Below are 24,834 nucleotides of genomic sequence, written 5' to 3' on the forward strand. Positions count from 1 at the left end.
GAAATTCAAAGTATATCAGATGGATGTCAAGTCAGCATTTCTGAATGGAGAACTTAAAGAAGAGGTATACATAAAACAACTTGAAGGTTGTCCTTCAACAGATGACAAGCACATAGTATGCAAATTGAAGAAAGCATTGAATGGCTTGAAACAAGCACCTAGAACTTGGTATGCAAGGTTAGACAAGCATTTGACAAAGCTTGGATATAGCAAAGGTATGGCATATAGTAATCTTTATTGGAAAGAAATTGATGATGGATTAATGATTTTGGTAATATTTGTTGATGATATCATATTTGGAGGAAATGATGATGAAAGTGACAAGTTTGTAGAACAAATGAAGAAGGAATTTGAAATGAGCATAATAGGAGAAATGAAATATTTACTAGGATTATAGATTGTGTAGGATAAAGAAGGAATTTGTATTTCTCATACTAACTATTTGAAAGATTTACTAAAAAGGTTTGGTTTAGAAACATGTAAACCTATTGGAACACCTATGGTAACTAGACACAAGTTATCTACAAAGCATGAGACACCTACTATTGAGAAAAAGAAGTACAGATCTATGATCGGAGGATTGCAATATCTAACTCACACAAGGTTGGATATAGAAAATGCAGTTGGAATTGTTGCAAGATTTCAAGCTAATCATAGAGAAGCACATTATGCTATAGTCAAAAGGATATTTAGATAACTAAAAGGAACACCAAAGTTTGGATTGTGTTATGATAGATCTAATGATTTCACTCTATATGTTGATTGGGCAGGTAGTATGGATGACAGAAAGAGCACCAGTGGTGGAGCCTTCTTTCTTGGAGGGAGATTGGTTTCTTGGCTAAGAAAAAAGTAGGATTGTATCTCACAAAGTATAGTGAAAGTAGAATATGTTGCCATATCAAAAAATTGTAATCAAGTTATTTGGATGAAGTAGATGTTGAAGGATATAAGGATAGAATTCAATGAACCTGTTGTCATACATTGTGACAATAGAAGCACAATAAATATGTCTAAGAATCCAGTGTTGTATTCTAAGGCCAAGCACATTTCTATAAAATATCACATGTTGAGAGAGAAAGTTGTAGAAAAGGAAATTATATTGGAGTATGTAAACACCAAAGAGCACATTGCAAATATTTTCACTAAGCCTCTTCCCAAAGAGACTTTTGAGTATTTGTGAGGTATGCTAGGGGTTATGCCCCTTCCTACATCAGAGTAGATGATGCAAGAGTACATTAGTCTAGTGTAATAGAGCATTATTGTTTGTCTAGATTGAATGTTAATGCTTCATGTATGGGGGAGTATCTATGATGGACAAAGTCATCTAGGACTCTTGTTGGATGTTATTTTTGAACAATGTCTTTGGATAGTTGAGCTACTTAGAAAAAGTTATTGTAGAGTTTGATGTTGCTGAAACCTTTGACATTGATGTCAATGGGGGAGAAGTACAACATGGAAAAATAGTTCAAAAAGCATGAAAAACAAGTACAACATGTTCAAAAAATTAGTTAGAAAGAAGTACAATAGGAGAAGTATACAATGGAAAAATAGTTTGATGTAAAGCACATTGAGGTATATTAATGGGGGAGAATGATTGATGAAGAGGATTTGAAAACAAAGGTTAACAGTCTTTTGTAGTTGGTATTCTTGGAACTATATGTTTTTCATCTATGTTGCCATCAATGCCATAGGTGGAGGTTGTTGGAAGCATATTCCTATGGGAGAGTACTTTAGAAACATGATTAGATCATTATCATGATGATATGTTACATTCATGACTGTGTTTTTCATTGATGTCAACATAGCAATTTTTAGTGGTATTTGACAGAAGAATAGCAGTAAAGATCAAGTTGATATGGATAGATCATTGAGTACTTTCAATAGAAAGGTTAAAGGGAGATAATACTATTTTTCAAGTATATGCAGCTAACCTCAAAATCATAAGATATTGTCTAGAAGAAGTTATGCAAGTTTTGGTGAAGACTATTTTGAGATAGAGTTTAGAAAGGCATGTTCTAGTAAACTTGTTATATCTCTTAGCAAAGTTTTTATTTTGAGAAGTTGAAGTTAAAGATGTGAAGTTAGGGTTAGGGTTAGGGCTAGAGTAGAGTTAGGGTTAGAATTAGGATTGGGATTAAAATTAGAATTTGGGTTAGGGTTAGAGTTAGATATATATATATATATATATATATATATATATATATATATATATATATATGCATAATGTCAGGGTTAAAATTAGGGGTAGGGTTAGGATTAGAGTTAGGATTAGGACAAATGTTAGGGTTAGGGTTACAATTAGAGTTAGAGTTAGAGATAGAGTTAGGGTTAGAGTTAGAGTTAGAGTTAGAATTAGAGTTATGGTTAAAATTAGGGGTAGGATTAGGGTTAGAATTAGAGATAGAGTCAGAGTTAAGCTTAGAGTTAGAGTTAGAGTTATAATTAGGGTTAGAATCAAGTTTTGAGTTAGAATTAGAGTTAGAGTTAGGGTTAGAATTAGTGTTAGGGTTAGGGTTATGGTGAGAATCAGAGTAGAGTTAGAGTTAGGATTAGAGTTATAGTTAGGATTAAAGTTAGGGCTAGAATTGGGGTTAGGGTTAGAGTTAGGATTAGAGTTAGGATTAGAGTTAGGGTTATATAAGGTTAGGGTTTGGGATAAGGGTAGAATTAGAGTTAGAGTTAGGGTTAGGGTTAGGGTTAGAGTTAGAGTTAGGGTTACGGTTATGGTTATGGTTAGGGTAAGGATTAGGGTTAGGATTATAATTAGGGTTAGGGTTATAATTAGAGTTAGAGTTAGAGTTAGTTAGCATTTGAGTTAGAGTTAAGATTAGAGTTAGAGTTAGAGTTTGTGTTATTATTGCAATTAAGGTTATATTAGGGATTACTACTCCTATTACAGTTGATGTTAGTGCTACAATTACAATTTAGGTTAGTGTTAGGGTAATTGTTAAGTTAATTGTTTATGTGGGTTAGTCCAATTATAATGCCCATGATTAGTGCCATTGTGACACATGCTATTAACATTTTTTATAATGTACTCCCTCCCTCACCCATGTTTTCCCACTCTCTAGAGATTGTCTTTAATCATTCCTCTCTCTCTCTCTCTCTCTCTCTCTCTCTCTCTCTCTCTCTTACATTATATATTGTTAAATTTTTAATAACGCCAATGCAAGTTTTATTACAATGATTAAGAATTGTAATAAATAAATATGCCTATCATGAAGGACATCTATTTAGACTTATGATTTTCTTTCTTAATTATTTATTACAAGGTAAACTTTAAGAAACCCCCTCCAGAAAAACATATAATTATTGGTGAATCTTTTATTATTTTGAAAAACAGAATTATTTTTATCCATGAATCTCTCGATTTTTTTATTTTAAATATTATTTACATTAGAAATTATTTTGGAATCATAATGTTCTAGTAGAAAATATTGGTGAATCTCAATAATAATAAGTTTGCTAATTGTCATGGAATATTACAAATCAAAATTGAACATGTTTTCTCTCATGGAAATTATGAGGATAATTACATTATATTTTAAATCAATAGTAAAAACTAAATATTGGTAATATATCCCTAAAGTAACTAATAATTATGATCTAAAAGATAAATGTAATTATGAAAGAAATATATCTTGAGAAGGGAAAATCAATATTTGATATGCTTGAAGCCTCCACTTTTCATATCATCAATGCTTTCATTTATTATTTTTAATGGAAAGTTTTCTATCAATGCATGTTTGTTAGTACTTCACATAGATTGTGGGTATTATTTGGACTTTCAAAAGGAAAGACATTGATCATTTCCTGGCATTTTCTCTTATCTTTTTCAATCACATTTTGCAGAGTGGTTTTCTTTATGCAAATATGGGTGGGGAAGAAAAAAAAAATAGAACCTGAGAAGTGCCATTACAAGAAAAAGAAGAAGGAAGTTTACAATTACTTTGAAAAAAGAAAGGTTACTAGTTACATAGAAAAATTTCATGGCTAAAAAGCTCATGTGATAGATAGTTTCTACAAATCTTGGGATTGTGATACAGTTACTCGCTATGGCAAATAGCTCACCATTAATGCTAATTTCATTAATGAGGTTACTAGGATACCAAATGAAGGAATGAGATTTTTCAAGTAGAAAAAAGCTTTGGAAGAGGTTGTCAAGCATTTTCCCAAAAATGACTAGGAGGAAGTGAGACTAGTAAAGGTTGGAAATTTCTATGATCTTGCTCAAATTAAGAATATCTGGCAAGAGATTCTCACTTGTGTAGAGTTGTATTTCATTATGGATGGTAGGTTTTATAGGGTTGATCAATACCACTTTATTTTTTTGAATCATTTCCATTACAAGAAAATAATCTCCTTCCCTTACTTCTTGGTGAATTCTCTCCTAACTGGGTTTAAATCCCATAAGCATAAGGGGTCTAGACATATCATCCATGAGGGTCTCATCTTTCTTATCACTAAGTTTTTTTGAGATAGTACCCCTACTCACTTTGTTTCTACTATTAAATAGAAAAGGGTTGTAGAAGGTACACCTAGCAGTAAGGAAAATATTGGTGACTCTTTGAGGAAGAAAAAATATAATAGCAAATGGGCTCTGGCAATGAAAATAGACTCTTGATGATTTGGAGGTTGTTGATGCTCCCTCGAATGATGACACTCCTTAGACTATCAGTGATGGTTATTCTTTTGAGAACAAGGATATTGCTCTCAACCTAGATGATATCTCAGGCCATGACTTGATGCTTTCCTCACCTAGTACTGTCAACAAGAGAGGTAAGAATTCTTCTATTAAGGGTAATGTTATGGATAATGTCCCTTCCTCTAAATGCAAAAGAACGAAAAGAAACAACTCTATTCTAGAGGTGAAGGATGTTATCACCAAAGATGATAGTGGGAAGTTGGTGAATGAGGTTGTCTTGCAAGATAAGGAGACTAGTAACAATGAAAGAGATGGGATTTTAAGCTCGAATACCCAGTCACTAGACTTGGTGTGTGCTGAGATCTCCCTTGTTAACACTACCCTTTCCCATGATCCTATGACCACTACTAATTCTTGGGCCAAATGTGGCCATGGTGACACTAATCTTGGTATAGATAATGAGCCAAAGACCACAACATAGGACCAAAAGGATAAGCTTCAATAAACTATGGATTATGAGGGTACCCAAGATTTAAAGGGTGATGATAAAGTTCTAGAATATCTGAATAAAGCTAAATATAGAGCTAATATTGGGTTGGAGATGGAAAACTGGATGTACAATGAAATCAAAAAACTTCACTTGTCTATTTCTTCTTTACAGGAAAAGTTTATTTTATTACAGGTGAAGCTAGATGAGGAATGCAAGAAGAGGGTGACTTGGATTCTCTGGTTGGGAACATCCCAACCAAACTCTAGGAGTATGAAGTTTCCCTTAAAAATTTGATTAAGGATAGTGAGATGGGTATGTTGGATGTTAGTTCATCCATCTTGGTTGATGTTGCCTCCATTGGCAAAGCTTCTCCGCCTGAAGCCAATTCAACCGATCAAGCTTCGTCATCGATTGGTGGTCCGAGTAGAAGGACTAGACAAAGCACTAAGAAAGATGACCTTCATATTCCTCTAAAGAATGCTCATGTTTCTCTTAAGGAGGTTTTTGTCTTAGGTACTACCATTTTCGGTGCTATAAAAGAACTAATCTAAGTTTTTTCTAGGTTCTTTCTGAACTTTTGGTTACTTCTATTTTGTTTACTTTTGTTAGTTGCTAGTCCATATAAAGCCAGCATGACTTGGTTGTTGGTCCATGTAAAACTAGCCTTTGAATTCTTCTTTGACTATTAGTGTTGTCAGTCGCTGTAAAACCAGCTCCTTACTTTGGTTCCTTTTTGTTTGGGGTTTCACGTCCTCTTCAAACTTGCTTTTACCTAATCAAAACTAATCATTATGATAAGTACTGGTGAATTAATTTTAATTTCTTTGATAATATATAATATTTAGGTGAATCAAATCTAATCATGTATCGAATATTGTGGCAAATCTTTGAGTTTAAATTTTTTAATAAAATAAATTATTGAGCAATTTTAAATATTTTAGAACTAAATTTAATAAAAATGTGGTGATTTAGGTTGCATTAAATCTTAAATTATTAGCCAAATTACTAGCAAAAAATTTCTAAAATTTGCAAAATTACGAATATTGACCATAAAAACACCCTATTAATTAACATATTTAGTGGCCATGTCCATTACAGAAATATTTTGAACAAAAATTTATTTATTTTTTCTTCTTCACTTCTTCATGAAAGTTACAGAGAATAATGGGGAAACAAAACTCCAAATACAACTAATTAGAAGAAGTAAAATTCTTAAACTAGAGACAAGAATGAACTATATACAAAATAAAGCTTTGTAATTGTCTAAATACATGTCATATTCTTCAATGATTAGGATTATTTTGTGACCTTTATTTAAACAATGATTGTGAAAGACTTCTTTCATCATTAAGGGAAACTCGTCCACTTTTGCAAACATGTCACACAGGAATTTCTCTACATCTTATATCTGCATTACTTCCATTTCGTCAACATAGTCAATTTGCAATATTGCATTCTCCACAACTTTAATTATAGTTGTGCACAACTCTTAATTTATTTGTAAGAATTTGTCAAACTCAGTCTCAAATATGTCATTTGAGGTCATTGAAGTAGTCAAGTTAGTATTAATAATGTTTGATTCTCTACTTCAGGCATCCCTAACTCAAATAGTAACCTACAAACTTATAAAAAAACATCAACATATAGAAATAATCAAAATAAAAAAGTATTAATAATTAACATAAATTCTTTCAAATGAATAATGTTCAAAATATGATAAATAAAAATCAAAACTATTTCAAAAGAAACATTTAGATTTTAATGTTTGAAATATGGTGGCATTGCCTTCCACTTTTTAAGCATTACAAACATAAACATCAATTGTGTGTGTGTGTGTGTGTGTGTGTGTGTGTGTGTGTGTGTGTGTGTGTGTCTGTATGTATGTATCTATATGCATACATGTGTGTGTGTGTGTGTATATACATACATACATACATATGTGTGTGTACATACATATATATGTATACATATATACATATACATATATATCTCTATAATGTAATTAGATTATATATAATTATTTTTTAATTATTTAATTAGATTATGTATGTATTTTATTTAAATATTTTTCATAGTATGTATAATTAAATTATATCTATATTTTATTTAAATATTTTTCATACTATATATATACATACTATGAAAAATATTTAAATAAAATACATACATAATATAATTAAATAATGACAAAATATAAACTAAACATATGATTCGCCTATTTTTAATTAATCTTTAACTTTAATAAAATATAAATTTTATTTATATTGCAATCTTGCTCCACATTAGTGATAAAATTTAATTATGAAACATGAAAATATAAATATTTTGAAACATGCAAATATAAAACTATTATGAAACATACAAATCTAAAACATGCAAACCAAAAGCATTTTGAAATATACAAATCTAAAACTAATATGTAACATGCAAATCTAAAATAAAATTGAAACATGTACATTACAAATATGCAAATGAAAAGTATTACCAAATATATAAATCAAATAGATTTTGAATGCAATTCTAAATCTAAATCTAAATCAAATATGCAAGGCTAAACTATTACACGCAAATATAATTTTTTTCTAATCCAATTCTAAATCTGACATGAAATTAATTGAAATTGAGATCTAAATCAAAGTAGAATATTATAATTAATTTTGAAATTAAATCTACATCTAAACCTAAATGCATAACTAAATCTAAATTGAAATGCAAAACTAAATAAAAAATAAAAAATAGAAATAGAAATCTCACGTACAAAAAAATTACTTCAAAACTTTAATCTACTCCCCTTCAAAAACTCTAATCTACTCCAAAACTATCCACCTCTTGCTCCCTACAAAAAATAAAAAATAAAAAAATGAGAAGCATTTGTTCTATAACCTATGAGAGGCTCCTCATATCCCACAATAGATATCTCTTGACATTGCATGAATTTGTTTCAAATTCCCCCATTCCCCACAAAAAAAAAAGCACGAATGTGCATGCAAAAATATATTTAATGAAAAAAAAAATTTATTTAAAATTTTAATGAAATTATTTCAATCCTATTTTTTTGGGTCCTATTTTCATCCCTATTTTTTGAGCCCTATTATTCAGCCCTATTTTTTGGGCCTTATTTTTTCACGCCTGATTATTTTGGCATCCAATTGGCTTATATTCTTTTAGCAAGCTATTATTTTGGGAGTGTTTTTTTTATTTTATAATTTTATATTTAATTTAAAAGTTTGTAACTACTCCCTTTTCTTTTTTATTGACAAGGAAGTTATTTTGGCATATTCTCATGTTGGTCATTTGTGCTGCAATTGTATAGAATGCCTCTCAATGTAATTAAGGATCTGACTTCATGCCTAATGTCCTTGTAGTACTACTTTTTTTTCTTCTTCTTCAGTGTTCTCTTTCTAGACAGGTTTGTGTGGGTGTTGACTATTATTTTTTGGATTTTGGATATGGGATGTTGGTCCAATCTAGCTCTGATTCTTTTTTTGCCTTAATTCTTGCATCTTTTGTAAGAACTTTATGATTTTTTGGGTCCCCTTAGAACTTATTTTTTCCTTTTAATCAAAACTTCAATTTCTTTGAGAGATATGAATCATAAGTCATATACTTTGGTCATGTATTTTATTTTTTAGTGAACATTCTTTGTCTTTAAAGCCTAAATAATAGTAAAAAAATGATGTCTTCGTACTTTTGATTCAAGTGGAAGTGATTTTTTTGATCAATAAGCATTCTAAAATTTTCAAATTGACTTCTAGTAGATTTTTTGGTTTGCTAGTAAACTATTCAAAATTCTCCTCATATTGTCTTCTTTTATTTTCATTGATTGTGTAAGACAAGAAAAAGACAATTAAGTATTTCAAATCCTCATAAAAACATCATCTATTCTATTCATTGAAATCTCCCTATTGTTAACAAGAGATGTAGCATTTATAATAAATGAAAAGAAGTCAAAGGGAACAATAAACTTTGAAAAAATCATAATCAAATACTATATGAATTAATGTTTATATTTTAAAGCTATAAAGGAAATAATTCTTTAGTGGCTTGGAGTTCCATGTTGATGTCTCAACTATGGGAGGATTGAATATTATAAATATTCTAGGCATGTTTATGTTATAAAGAAGTAGTAAACAATGGGTGACAAAACTAGAGGAACAAACTAGTAACATAGTCACTATCAGCTAATTAACATCCTATTGACTAGCAAAACTACACACTAGTTTAGCATCCAACTATCTAATCACCTATTAAAATAGTCGATAGTAGTAAGATAGTAAAGAGAAAAAACTAAACTAGCATTAGAATTAACTACGGTCATAAGAGTCTCCATTATCCAAATATTCTTAACAACCACATAGGGCTTGTACTTAACCATATTAAATAGCCATAAAAAATAATTAGGACAGAATGAGGTCGAACCCACCTTCCTCCTCCTCTTGGTGGGGGGGGGTTTGGTTTTAATAGTAGCACATGCAACTAATCATCTTCCAAAAAATTATAGAGCCTCTTGAACTCATCACACTTGACCTCCACTTTACTCTCCTACTACAAAAGCTAGAGGGTGGTAGCTTCTACATGCATGACTTTAATAGTAAAGTCCACTAGGGTATCTATTGGTGTAAATACGTATTTACTATTTAACTTACTTCAGTTTACTTAGGTTGATGCATTATTTTATTATTTTTTATTATTTTATTATTTATTTAGGTGAGACACTTAGGATTTTGTGTACTCTCACAGAAGTATGCAACTCTAATTATGCACATGGTGTCTATAACATTAGAGTTTGCATCATCCACTGAGTTGTCATGTTAACAACACAATTATTCACACTCCTAATTTAGCACATGTTGTCTACACCATTGATTTGCATGCTACACCATTGTAGGTTTATACTCATATCATCGCACTTACATCTGTGCTTAATGGAGGATAACCCATATCTGGTGGACATGTGCTTGGTTGTATGACTTATCATGATGCTAACTTTTATGCATTCTAGAAGCTCTCTTGAGGATTTTATATTCAAGAACTCCTAATGTACTCTCTGATATGGCTAGTAGTGGCTGATATAGCATATTGAATGAATCTATCATCATTCTGATCATACTCTCTCTATTTGGTCTACTATTGTGCTTGTGTTTGAGTTCCTTGGTCTTGGGTGAATTTTTTCCTAAGTCAAATTCTTAAATGGTATTAGAGCTAAGGGAGATTCTCTACACATAGCCATTCGAGAAAGTTCATTCTTCAGTACCTCAACTTGAATCCAGAGGATCCACAAAAATTGGGAGCATCTAAAGCCAAATCTAACCTCACTGTTGCATCCGGAGCATTGATTCGGTGAAGATCAACTATAAATTTGCCTATGTTGGGTGAAAGTTGATCGTGAGGAAAAAAAAAATTACAAATCGAAACTCAGAGGCCCCAATTTGAAGTTCAGGTATGATCTGATTTGATCTAATTATTTGTATTTTAGATCTGCAATTATTTTATTTCTCTGCAATTTATTTCCAAAATTGGTATTTTCAAATTTTTTATTGTTCTGGCAAAGAAATTTTTTTTACCCGAAATAATTCTTTAGTGGCTTGGAGTTCCATTTTGATGTCTCAACTCTGGGAGGATTGAATATTATAAATATTGTAGGCATGTTTATGTTATTAAGAAGCAGTAAAAAATGGGTGACAAGCCCAAAGGAAAAAACCAGTAACGTAGTCACTATAAGCTAATTAACATCCTATTGACTAGCAAAACTACACACTAGTTTAGCATCCAACTATCTAATCACCTATTAAAATAGTCGATAGTACTAAGATAGTAAAGAGAAAAAACTAAACTAGCATTAGAATTAACTATGGTCATAAGAGTCTCCATTATCCAAATAATCTCAACAACCACATAGGGCTTGTACTTAACCATATTAAATAGCCATAAAAAATAATAAGGACACAATGAGGTCAAACCCACCTTCCTCCTCCTCTTGGTGGGGGGGGTTTGGTTTTAATAGTAGCACATGAAACTAATCATCTTCCAAAAACTTATAGAGCCTCCTAAACTCATCACACTTGACCTCCACTTTACCCTCCACCTTCTCCTACTACAAAAGCTAGAGGATGGCAGCTTCTACATGCATGATTTTAACAGTAAAGTCCACTAGGGTATTTGTTGGTGTAAATACGTATTTAATATTTACACTTACTTAAGTTTACTTAGGTTAATGCATTATTTTATTATTTTGCATTATTTTATTATTTATTTAGGTGAGACACTTAGGAATTTGTGTACTCTCACAAAAGTATGCAACTCTAATTATGCAAATGGTCTCTACAACACTGGAGTTTGCATCATTCACTGAGTTGTCATGTTGACAACACAGTTATTCACACTCCTAATTTAGCACATGTTGTCTACACCATTGATTTGCATGCTACACTATTGTAGGCTTATCCTTACATAATCGCACTTACATTCATGCTTAATGGAGGATAACCCATATCTGGTGGACATGTGCCTAGTTGTATGACTTATCATAATGCTAACTTCTATGCATTCTAGAAACTCTTTTAAGGCTTTTATATTTAGGCACTCCTAGTGTACTGTCTGATATGGCTAGTAGTGGCTGATATAGTATATTGAATGAATCTATCATCATTCTAATCATACTCTCTCTATTTGGTCTACTAATGTGCTTGTATTTGAGTTCCTTGGTCTTGGGTGAATTCTAGCCTAAGCCAAATTCTTACAGTATCAAACCTCAAGTCCAACTCTAATAGCATCTTCTTAAGATTCCCCACCTCTACCCTTAGGCTCTTTATCTTAGCTTTGTCCTGCATCTAGTCTTTAATTGACATGTTATGGGAATGTAATCTTATTGATTATTTGCTAAATTGAAAGGTTAACCTAATAATAAATTTCCTTCAGAATTATTGTACTTCCCAAATTAAACAAAGAGTTATTAAGGAAGAGTAATTTATAACAAGAGGATGGACATACTCATCTGGACAAGGTTATGAAAAAGGTCACTCAAGAATGAGGTAGTAAATTTGTAGCACCTTTATAAATATTTTTAGCACATTTTCCTCATAAATTCCTTTGAAGTCTGAGATGGTATTTTTCAACAAATTGAAAGTCATATTTTTTAGCACAAATTTTGACACAAAATTTGAAATTTTATGTTGTGTTAGAATAGTGTATTGCAAATAGATAAATAAAATCAAGGTAGCTATAGCTTTGAGGTTATATTTTTGTCCATCTACTAAGAGAAATCCAAAGTCATTCCTTCCATATAAAATGCATATTAAGAGTGTTGAGTTTAATTAATCTACTCTACATTATTGGTCCTCTTTCAATATTGTTAATTTTTTATTTTCTCTTTTTTGTTTGGCCTAGATGAGACATATTTCAATAATTCTTTTAACCAAACCATTTTCCTCTGATACTTAGATTTATTGAATTCTATCTTTTTTATTGACTAGTTTATTACATGACTAAATAATAAAATTCCAACAAAATAATCAAGTTACAAGATTTAGTTTGTAATTAAATAACTATAAATGTTCAATATTGTGTGAACTTAATAAAAAAATATATTGTATATAAATTATTTTAAAAATAAACCATTATTCATGATTTCCCCCCATGAATTTGGCATATATAGATGGTTTCATGCATCTTTTGATGAAATTAATATAATAAGAGATGGTACATATGCTCCAAAAACTACTAAGTAATGGGACCTCAATATTTTCTTGTGAAATTTGAATTGATTAACTATAAATAGCCAAAAAATACCAAGATTGAGATTATAGGAAATCTAAACCAACTAAAGTTTCATAATGTGTCCCCATTGTACAAAAGAATATGTTGAAAGATATGTGAATGTCTCTAAATTTAGCACATATTTTGAAGGTATAAGTGATTTTCATGATATCTTCAAATCATTCTTAAATAACTCCTAGCCAACATTGTTGGGAAATGGATATCCATAGGAAATGTGAGGTGCTAAATAAGACTTAATAATATGGACCAAATGATATATGACAATAACTAGAACCATAAAATATTTCTAAATAGATAATGACCCAGTCTTACTTTTAGAGTCAACAAATACTTAATTTCTATCCTTATAGTAGTTTATATAGAAGAGGTGAGATAAAAAATTATTGAAGATGGAAATGTTCATATAGATTCATTAAAAGTGAAATTTATTAGAAGGGAACAATTCTCAATGGTGTCTCTGAAATCAACAAGTCGTAATCTATAGAAGCACATGTAAAATATTGGGTAGATATGCAACCCAATTAGGTTCATCTAGAATATGATAGCTTGATGCAATGAATGAGTATAATCCATGGAGATATCAAATCTAGATTAACATTTAGAAATTTGAAACGATGGTGGAATTTGGATGTCCTTAATGTTAATATAGTTTCTATATCAATACCACATGATGTAGGATTTTTTGTGATCATAAAAAGATCATGCAAGAATGGATAACCATTAAGTCTCTCTATACATCAAAAATATTTATCCATAATGTATATGGGTATTCAATATATGTGACATACTAATAAGGAAACATCTAGTATGATATGTAGGAAAAAACAAAAAGTGGTGAGGGAAAACTATTGAGGAAACTGAAACCACATAAATGGAGATTAAACATAGGTTTAAAACAAGAATAAATGATAGTACTAGTGAAACACATATATGGTAATGTTAAAGTGAGTGAGATAATTGAAAACTTGGATATTTGTGAGGTTGAAAGTAAGGAAAATTCCCTCCCCACTAAAGTCCCTTCCCCTCCTCTCCTCCCACCTAAAGCGCCCCCCACCCACACCCCCCCCCCCCCCCCCCCCCCCAATTTTACTAAAGGTAAATGTAAAAATACTACAAGTGCATAGGTAAAAGATAGGGAGATTAGTTATTGTGAGAATTATGTGGAAAATTCCAAGGACCTCAAGGTGCTAAGGCATGAGCTATACAGGATGGTAAAAAGCTTCTAAAGGATGTTTCATTTTGTGAACAAAGTGATACAATCTTTGGCTATGAAACTCTACCTCTTGTAGTAGGATAAAGGTGATAAACATGGACACAGAGGCAAGGTTATGAAGGAAATATTCATTTTTCTTGCAGAGGACTAGATGGCCATGGTGTTGACTGTGCCTAGGGGAAAAAATTTGACGTTGTCTATTCCCTTTTATGGTTTTGTTATGCTGGATGGGCTTACTCTGTTAGGTGGGAGGGGCATAGCTAGAGGTTTTATATTAGTAGTTATAAAACACATTGTACGTTATAATGGATTTCCCCTGTATGGAATCAAAAGCTTATGTTTGTTTTGGTTTACATGTCCTTAAGTATCAAAGTGTTACTATGGTGAAGTTTAAGACTTGGATTACTATTGTTAATTCAATTTAATAATTTTGGTTATTAAGTGTAATTTCTTTAAATGGTTTCTTAATTTTGTGGTTAGAGGTAGAAGTTTTAGCATGTTCTTTCATTTATGGCTCATGAACTCATTTAGGATAACTAAGTGGTAACTTTAGTTGTGCCTATTTCTTTGGTGACTTCCTATAGATTTTCAGCTATTGTTTGTTGTTAGTGTGTTGTTGATTCTTTTTTGTCGATTGAATGCAACTCCATGATTGTCTAGTTCAACCCCCATTGGCTACTTATTTATCCAAAATATCTAGTATGCATAAATCAGTTGTTTTAATAATATGATCATTATTTTGAAGTTATATAGTATATTGAAATTGATTATTTAATTTAGGACAAGTCAATGTAGATAAGGTGTGAGCTTTTACTATGTAAGATCTTGTTAAAGATGGCAACATAGTAGGCCTTATAATTACTCTTGTTTTCGTTGATTACATTATAGATTGCTACGCATATATGTGATTAAGAGTGAGTTACTAGCTAATAGATAATAAAACAAGATATTAAGTAACCTCTCATGATGTAATATAACTTTTTAAATTCATTTAGTTTACAATACAATAAGTTTGAGTGCGTAGAAAATATGATAGCATTAAATTTTGCAACGAACAATCTTCAACATCAAGATACCAATGAAAATTTATTACACTATCAATTAATTTTAGATGATCTATTTTGATACCTATTTCCTATATTGGCTTGGGGTTTGGTAGTGTTGAAAATTATCTACATTATTCTCATTCTTCTTATCCAAATATTGTAGAGAGATTGCTAGATCCAATCATGGAAAGCCTTTCAAAGAAGAGAGCCAACCCTCAACTAGCCAACTAGAAGATGTTGGTAGGTAGGCATAACAAAATCTTATTATAATGATCTATATTTCTATATATCATCCAACTCTTTTATAGTCTACTGATAGGCCAAAACATAAACACACAATTAAATTTACAAATAACTAAGTGACATTCTATTGGAGAATATATTCAACCACTACCGAAGAAAGCAATAAACAATGCTTTCAAAAATATGAAAGAATGCCAAAGAAATAAACAACACCTATCTGTAACTACCAAATAAGTAATTTTGAATTAAAACCTAATAAGAAACCATTAAATAAGTATACACATTGAATCATGTTTTATATAGTATTATTGAGTTGTCATTTTGCACGATGCTTAACGACAGGAATCCTTTCAAACTCCTTTCTTGAAAATTTGATATGGGGTCAACTCCAAGGTTTCAGGCAATCTTGCAACCTACTAGAATTTGCAATCAATTGGCATTTTAGTTGTTTTGATGGTCTCTATATAATATGTACCATCCAAATGTTGAGATGCCCCACTACCAATAAACCCATGACTATGCTCAGAAGTACAATGGAGTATCTAATATCATCCTTCATATATCCTCTAGTTATATCTACCTTGCATGCTCTTCGTCCAACAGGTGTTATATCAATCAAGAATGATGATTATATGATTTTTCTTGCCTTCTTCTCATTCTCCCTATACCATATTTCTGCTTGATGATAAGTTATCCTCACATATTGATCATCTCTCGAGAGATGAAAAAATTGCTCGATGTTCCTTGGTCTTAGGTCTAAGACGATCTCCCCTGTGATACTCTTGACAACACTTTCTTCTAACACATAGTTTTTTGCTAATGCCATTACAAGCTCCAAAGATTGTGCTGATGTTGTATGCAATGTTGCATTGAGCAACCCTGATCTGATAAGTCCAAAGACCATCAAGGGCCTCTCATAAGGTTTATTGTAGAGTGTCAGGAATGGGTTCCAATCTATTTGTCCCAACTCAATATCTCTAATATCTGAATGTGCATCTTGAAAGAGTGATTTCTTTAATGCATCTTGACACTTGAAGACAAATGGTTTTGGAGCCATCTTCTCTGCAAGTGAAGATGATGAGGAAATCATTTTATCTACACAAAACATGAAAATATTAGTCCAGAAGGTTGAACATCAAACCCTAAATAAACCCTAATTACAAAAAATAAGACCCAGAACACCAAAACCTAACAAAACCACGTAAAATCCCATTTTTTGTCTCTGATATGTAATTTAGTGCACCTTGCACACCTTGATAGGTGCACTAGGTGCACTTAATAACCCTTAGAAGGTTATTTAGTGCACATTGGCACACATGCGCATATGTGCACCCTTGTGGAGTGTGTACATGTGCATGTGCACTACTATGCACATTTCTTGTGTATATGTGCTTAAGGGGGGGCTTAGTTGGCTTTACTAAGGGTGTGCACATGCGCACTTGATGGGGTGCGCATGTGTGCACCCTCACTTTAGCTTTTTCTATAAGGTTTATAACAATGTTGTGCATCTATGCAACATTACCTTGGTGTTCTTTAGGTGTTTCTCTTATGAAAGGTGTGCACAAGCACACCTTGGATAGGTGCGCACATGTGCACCTTTATAATTCCTTGACTTATGTGTGTTGTGTATTTGCAGGTTTGTGAACCTTGAAGGGTGCGGAGGTGCACTCGCCTAATGCTCGAAGAAGATAATGGGGAAGAGGGGAGGGAAGTCCTAACCTTTTATAGGCCTAGGACCATGTGCACCTTTGGGATGTGTGCATAGGTGCATACCTTGCAAGGGTGCGCATGCACACTAGTTCATCTAGTGCACTTGCGCACCCATGATAGGTGCACATGTGCACACCTTAACCTCAAAATGACCCTTTATCTCCAAATTTATAAATTCTAACAACTAGGTTTTTCAACTTAAGGGATAAGGCTTGACCCTAACTCCAGGTAGAGTCCCGAAAATGACTCAGACCCTTGACTAGGGGTCTGGAAAAGTAAAAAATTACTAGGGGGTCCCCATTTCTAAGAGAAATGAGGCATGCAATGTGAAACCACAAGTATCTATACCATTTTCATCAAACATGAAATATTTTATTTGAAAGAATGATTAAAAAACTATACATGTAATTTTATCTATATTATTATTATTTTGTATATAGATTTTGACGTATTATGCCTAGCCACTTTGATGGTAGATTTTGAGTGCCCTTTCTTGAGGAAGTTCCTCCCCCCCCCCTCTTCGAAGTATGTTATTTACAATATCAAATTCTAAGGAAATATAGATGAAGGGATATAAGATATATATGTTGAATTATTATTCATTATATAGGATTAATAATCATTGTAAAAGTCTCACATTAATGTAACAATTTTTATTTTAAGATAGTCTTATATTTTATGTTTGCAAAATGCACACTACAAAGGGGTGACTTCCATTATAAATTAAAATAGTAAGATGCATATTCCCTTATAAATATCTATCACTCAAACAACTTATGTTGAGGATAATAATTATTTGTTGTTTCTAGTAAAACTAAGAAATTCTTCCATAATTTCAATGTACATCTCTTCATAAAAGGCATTGAATACTTTAGGAGTCTTTCTTATGATTTAGATATTAAAATATTAGAACCTTACAAATATTTTGAGGCTATGCCATTTTCTAGTAGACTATAATCTCAAATGTAAAGCCAAGTTTACTTTCTCCATCCTAATTGTGTTAACTCATTCATTTACATTTTTATCAAATAGACATTAATCTCTTCCAACTACATCTTTGAGTGCTTGAAAATATTATCATTATTTTCTTTGTAGATATTACAATTAAGAATAGTTGGGTTTGTCACCCATGTATCTCAAACCTTATATCTTAAACCATTACTTTTTTTTAAAAATATCTATAAACTATTTATTAGTTGTATATATTATTTTTACATTTGATATTTTAAGTTTGTTTTCCCAACATTTTGAATCGAACTATATGATTCATCATTATAAATGGAAAATGAAAGAAGACAAATGATAGGTCATGAAATTTGCTCTAAAATACCTACAAAAAAATCACTCAATAAAATCTAAAGATAATACAAACTATAACTTATTGATTCTTTCAATCAAGAACCTATTGCTTCATAATTATTAATCCGAGAGGCTTTCTATAGTGGCAGCAATCTTCAATGTAAACATTTTCCATTTTGAAAAAAAATTGACGTTCATTTACATGTCAAAAAAACATAATAGAAATAGACTAAATATAATTATAATTAAAATCGTGAAAATTATAGAGAGGAAATGGAAGTAAAAATGAGGCAGATAAGACTCTTGAATCATTTCCTCACACTTTTTAGACTCACATAAATATACGATGATTAAAATTATGGGATTATGAAAATAGGCAAAAGATATCTCTCAGCTTATTTTATATATATATATATAATATATATAAGCTAGTTTAAAGCCTACTTATAGTGAGTGAGCTACATTCTAAGGATACCTTATTCAAATTTCAAAATCTTGTAATTTTTTTTTTCCCTATTTAAAATTTTAAAAAATTCCTGAAAGTGAGAAAAGAAAAATGATAGATAATTAAATTTTTTAGAAAAAAGACTTACGTCGTAAAATTTAAATTTGTTTAACCTTATAAACAATTTTCCGTGGACATTTATGATCAAACTCAAACTCCATCACCATTCTCAAGTGTAAACCAATACGGTTAAATATCTCTACACTCCCCTGTCTTCTTCCTTTCCCTCCGGGACACCTTTTATCTCTGCCATCTTTAAAACGGCTAATTCATTCTATAAGGCTTTTTTATTTTCTTCCATATTTTAATGCAAGCAAAGTAGAAAACGAAAGGTTAGTGGTGAAGTTGAACGGCTTCCTTTCAATTTTCTGGGTCTCTAAATATTCAGATCACAAAGAAGCACTATAAATCAGCTTGGGTGGATCTGCTTGATATGAAATCTAATTTCTATGATCTGACAGCTAAAGATATTTGAAATGGGAATAGAAGATCCGAGAAAGATATTTTCTCAAAGTTGGGTTGGCATTGTCAGCGGTTTCTCTTATAAGTTTCTGGGATTTGGAGATAGGCAATTTGGGAAGTCATCACAGTTGTTGTCGTTCTTTAATTCTATCCGGTTATGAATCAGTTTAGTTTAGTTTACTATCTTGCAGAGTCTTTGTGCTTTTCTGTAACCTTTGTAGGCTGATCAGCTGCCACGTATGCTCGTTTCTTCCCTTCCACCAAGAATAAATTTGATTATGGAGTTCTTATATTATTGCTTACATTCAGCATGATAACGGTCTCTGGATATGAGTGGACAATATATTCGCCATCATACTTATCGGATGTGGACTGTTGATTTTCCCCTCCTCGGCTGGTGAGGAATAACTTGTTAAAATATAGCATAAAAATATACATCTCTGTGGTATCATCAGCATAAATTTACTATCTTCTTCTATGCCATTGCAGTATAGATAATGATATATTTTTTTGGCATATGTTACAGACCCCTCATTCCCTTCGTTCAATATTGTCTGAAGCCATGCACCAACGTTGGCCACAAAGCAGCCAAATTACTGGCAGAAATGTCATGCAGCATCGAACAAATGAGAAGATGTGATTTGGAGTCGGTGATGAAGGATCTGCAAACTGTCTTGATTTCTCTGTTGGATGTGAAGTCAGAATTCTTCATTTCATCTTCTCTGATTGTTTATTTCTGTTTGACTCTCCGTCTACTGTTGAAGACCATGGTATAAATAAAGGGCAAAGCCTTCTGTGTGTAAGCTGCAATGACTAAATAAATGATTAGCTCTGTTCTTAGTGTGAATGTAGTCACAAGTTGTGGTGAACTACGATATATCTAGTCTCGTCCCTATTTGTGTGTTCTCATTTTATCTCTTAAATTAAGAATTAGTATCAGAGTGTGTAAGATCCAGACTATAAGATCCCAAGACAAGGAGATGCATGTTAAAAGAAGACTACAAAGGATAGCAAAATGATTCATTTCCATGTGTTTGGATATTGATTCCTACCATTTATTTGAATGTTTCATCTCCGCAAATAGTTCAATTGACTTCCCATTGCTGGAGACGGAATTAGCCTACTGCCGGAGCCCATGGCTTATGTAGTGAGAGGGATTAGGCTTGGTTGTTGAATGCGGTGAGACTCAGTATTCAATGAGTCGTTGAAAGTGCTGGCTTTGTGAGCTTTAACCTCTGCCAATCAAATTCCCCTGCGTTGGTGTTCTTCATTGAGATTTTGCCTGGTGTGAGATGCTAGCATATCTGGCAGTGATGTGTATAGAAGGACAACCAGTTTTGGGAATATTAATCTCTGTACAGCCCAGACTATATCTACCATAAAGCCTTTTCTCCGTCGTCTATAGAAGAGAACTAGCAGATGATATGGAGACGCCATCTGATCATATGGAGATGCCACATTGTTTTTGTTCTTAGAGAAGGCCACATATTGCAACACTTTTAGAGCCGCTACAACTGAGTATCTTGAATTTTTTTAATTTTTAAAGGAGAAAGTCGTGTTATCTTCCTATGCAAGGAGATTTCGGTTGCTGGAATACAATGGGAATCTGGAATTCTTGATTTGGGATTCTGAAATTTGAAATCTACATTACGGTTTCTAGATTTATGTTGGGACTGTTTGGTTCAAATTAAGAATTTTGAATTAGTGTGCTTTCCTTACTGTATGTTCTCTGACTGGAAAGCAAATTGATATGAAAAAATTATATGATGAATGCCTTAATTTGAAGCGTCCTTAATATTTCCTGTCTGGCATTACTGTTCTGCAACATTGGGAGACTATATTTAGCGTCTAGCATTACTGATTTGGGGTGAGGGCTCACAGGTTTCTCACACCAATATTGCCCATTGTTTGGCATGGGTTTGAAACTGCAATTTGTCTCTTCGTAGTACCTGCCTGGGCATTATTTCTCATGCCATGTTTTGACATCAGCATTTCCACTTGTAATGCTTGCAGCAGCTGATTGTTGGCATGGGAGGAACTCTGATTTTGTGTGTTCATCTGGACCAGGTCATGGCTGGAGAATAGAAGTGTAAACTACTAGGAAAGTGCCAACCATTTGGACATTTACACCTACTGTTATTGTGACGATATTCTTGATCAATTGAATTTTTCCCCCCTACATCTGTCAGTGTGGTATTTTTCTAGGGCCTGTTGTTATCTCAAACAGATCTGCATTTGTTACTGAGGCCATTGGAAGCTTTCCACAGTCACCTACAAGTTCCTCTATTTGACTGTAATTTCTTAATAGCTAAAGCATCTGAATTGCAAATATTTGATATTCAAAAATAGGCATGTGGATGTTAAACCCAATTAAATTTCACTTTATTTGGAATCATCATTTTCGAAAAAAAAAAAAAAGGGATTTAAAATGGGAATCCCAAATAACAAGTATTTTTGAGGAATACTGAATTCTTGTTTTGGGGGTCAAATGGATACCAAATCCACTTTTGCCCAAATTCCAATTCCCATTTTGTGACCCAAACAGTGGATTAAATTTTTTTAAGAATTCCGAATTCTAATTCCTGCTCAAATCCATGATCCAAATGGGCTTTGAAGTGTCTTGGAGGTGGAGGGTTGTCCCTTGGACAAAAATGTTGCATATTTTATAATAGTGAAGCTGAGTGAAGGGCCCAAGACAAGTTTGGAATAAAATGGTGAAACTTAGATGTGCATCAAATGCAGCATTGATACTTGTTTTTTTGTCATAACCCATTTCTTTTTAACCAAATAAATCACTATTGTTATTGCCACGTGGAATTATTTAAAAATTCGTTATCTTTTATTAAACTAAAATAAAATTATTATGTTATTGTTTCTGTTAAGAGTAAAAGTTGTCAATGATTTAACAAGGTTTTCGGAGAAGTTGGTAAGAGCTACAACGTTTTGGATTCAAAAATTAGTTGGTTATTATAACTAACCCAAGATTGCTTTGATTTTTTTTCTTGGTTGTGAATTGGTTATACAGTGAATATGCCATGAAACCCTATGTTTAATTGCCATGGTCCAAGTCTGAGATGAGGATGTCACCCTTCTTTAATCATAGGAAAATTCATTCCCCCTCGTGCTCTGCACAATCATGCCTTCTCAAGATGCATTCTACATACTTCCCGATTGTCTTCTCTCTTTCATATAGTCAAAAATTCCATATTCTTTCTCCTTTGCGATATTTCCAAACTAGATTGTACTTTCCACTAGTAATTTCTATATTTGTTGCTTTAGTTTTCACCATTATTCCATTAGGTCTTCCCACCTTGGATTCACTTCCAACATTTGCCTTTGGCTTCCCCCGCTCCTTTCTTTTTTTCTCTTCCTAACCAAAGTTATCCTCTCCAATGAACATCTCTTCCTTGGCCTTTATAATTCTACTAGGAGAGCTAGGAGGCGAGTCTCCCCATATTTTCTTTATTATACCATTCCCACTAGGGGTGTCTACCATAATTAGAATATCATTATCCTTCTCACTAATATCTATAACCATAATATGGGATTGTTTTGGAATTTCCCCTTCCTTTGTGGCTATTTGTCCTTGTCCCTAGGTTTTTTTTGGGTATTAATACAAATCATTAATCTATTTGATAAATGGATATCCTCCACCTTCACCTGTGGCAATTTTCACCTCAGGTAGGGCCACCTAAGTGGGCCCAACTCCTGTCTTAGGGAATAACAAAGAGGTACCCACCTTAAAGTTTTGACCTTGGTTATCTTGGGGGAAGAGAATTTTTCCTTGTCCTTCTAATCATAGGATTTGCACTCTAAGCCCAAATGCCCAAAATTTAAGAAGCTTTGACAAAATGGGGTAGCATTCTCATAAATCAACACCTTGATTTTGTTACCTCACTTAATTTGAGGTAGATAGAGGTTCGAAAAGGGTCTGCTAACAATAAAATTGATTAAGAGCCTAGAAATACCAGCTTGGAATAAGCTCTGCTAACCTCATTTGAGGTGATAAAATGGCTGAAGGAGTCTCCTATTCCCTTTAGATCCCTTTCATCCCAAAACTCTAGGGGAAGCCCTAGGAGCCTTACCTATATCAAAGCCAAGTGGTGTAAATCCAACATTGGGTCAAAGGCTAGCTTCCATCTAGCTAGTAGGTGAGCATGCTTTCCATAGCTTCATGACTATACTAGCACAATATTTATGTCACTCTCCCTAGTGAACTTAAACAGGAAGAGCCCTCTTAGTAATGTAGAAACAACCAAGTGAATACCTTTGAGTTTCCAATGGGTACTCCATTTATTACCATCTCAATCAATGGTCTAAAATATTGGAACCTTATGACCAATCAATGTTTGTATGAGGAAATGATCCTTCTAGCCAAAGAGTCAGGGAGGAATATTTTAGATCCCTCCAAACCAATAACCACCTATTTCCTAATAGCCCATGGAACCTTTGATAGGGAAGATTACAGAAAAACAAATCATCACTCATATAACCTAACATCGGGCCAGGAGCAAGAGGGATGTCAATGTAGCCAACAAAACCCAAGGATTCCACCATCACTGACAAGCTATTAAGCACCAAGAATAAATCAAGGGTTCTAGGATCAAAACCCCCCATGGCATTTTCCATTTTAAGGTAAACAATCAATACTAACATATGAAGGCTTTAGTTGCAAAGAATTCTTCTGTAGATTTTCTCTCTCTTTTCTTCATTAATCATGTTGTTTTTGCAATTGGTTAGGCTTTTTAAATCTAACTTATTAACAAATTTAAAATGGATTAAACATAAGCATATTTATTCTATTTCTAAATTGATATTACTTTTCTATTTCAAGGCAATCTTTATTTGATTCAGTTATGACATATGTCAGGAAAACTTAGACATATCCTTCCCTTTCTCCTCCCTTTTTGACATTTTCCTTATTTTCCTTTTCACCTTTATGTTCTCTCATTTGACCTTTTTCCCATTTGGATGTTATTTCGGTCCTTTCCTTATTTAGTTTAATTTGTCCAACCTATTGTCCATAGCTAGCATTTGTTTATATATAGTGATTCAAGCTTCTTCAAGTAACACAAGTCTCTCTCTTACCTTTCCTTTTTGCATTTTATTTTTTGTCTTATATGGAGGATATTAGCTACCCCTCCTTTTTTCTTGGTTTTTTCTATGTTCTCTCCCTTTCTATGCTCCCAATCCCTCTTCTCACCAATGAATGTTATGGGGCTATTTTTGGCTTGATAATATCCCCCCACCAAGTAGTCTTGAAGACCACAATACCCCCATGGGATGAACCATATTTCCTTCTTGGAGGTATCCTTTCTTCCCCCTCTTTTGTAGCTTTTTTCTTCTATTGTTTATTTTCTTCTTTGTCCTTCGGTTTGCTAATCTCTCTCATCTTATTTGAGGTTCTTACTTTGTTTTATTTTTTCCTTCATGTTTTTAGGGTAG

The sequence above is a fragment of the Cupressus sempervirens genome, chromosome 4, assembly GCF_028749045.1.
Source record: "Cupressus sempervirens isolate cs-2001-9-10 chromosome 4, ASM2874904v1, whole genome shotgun sequence".
Classification (NCBI taxonomy): Eukaryota; Viridiplantae; Streptophyta; class Pinopsida; order Cupressales; family Cupressaceae; genus Cupressus; species Cupressus sempervirens.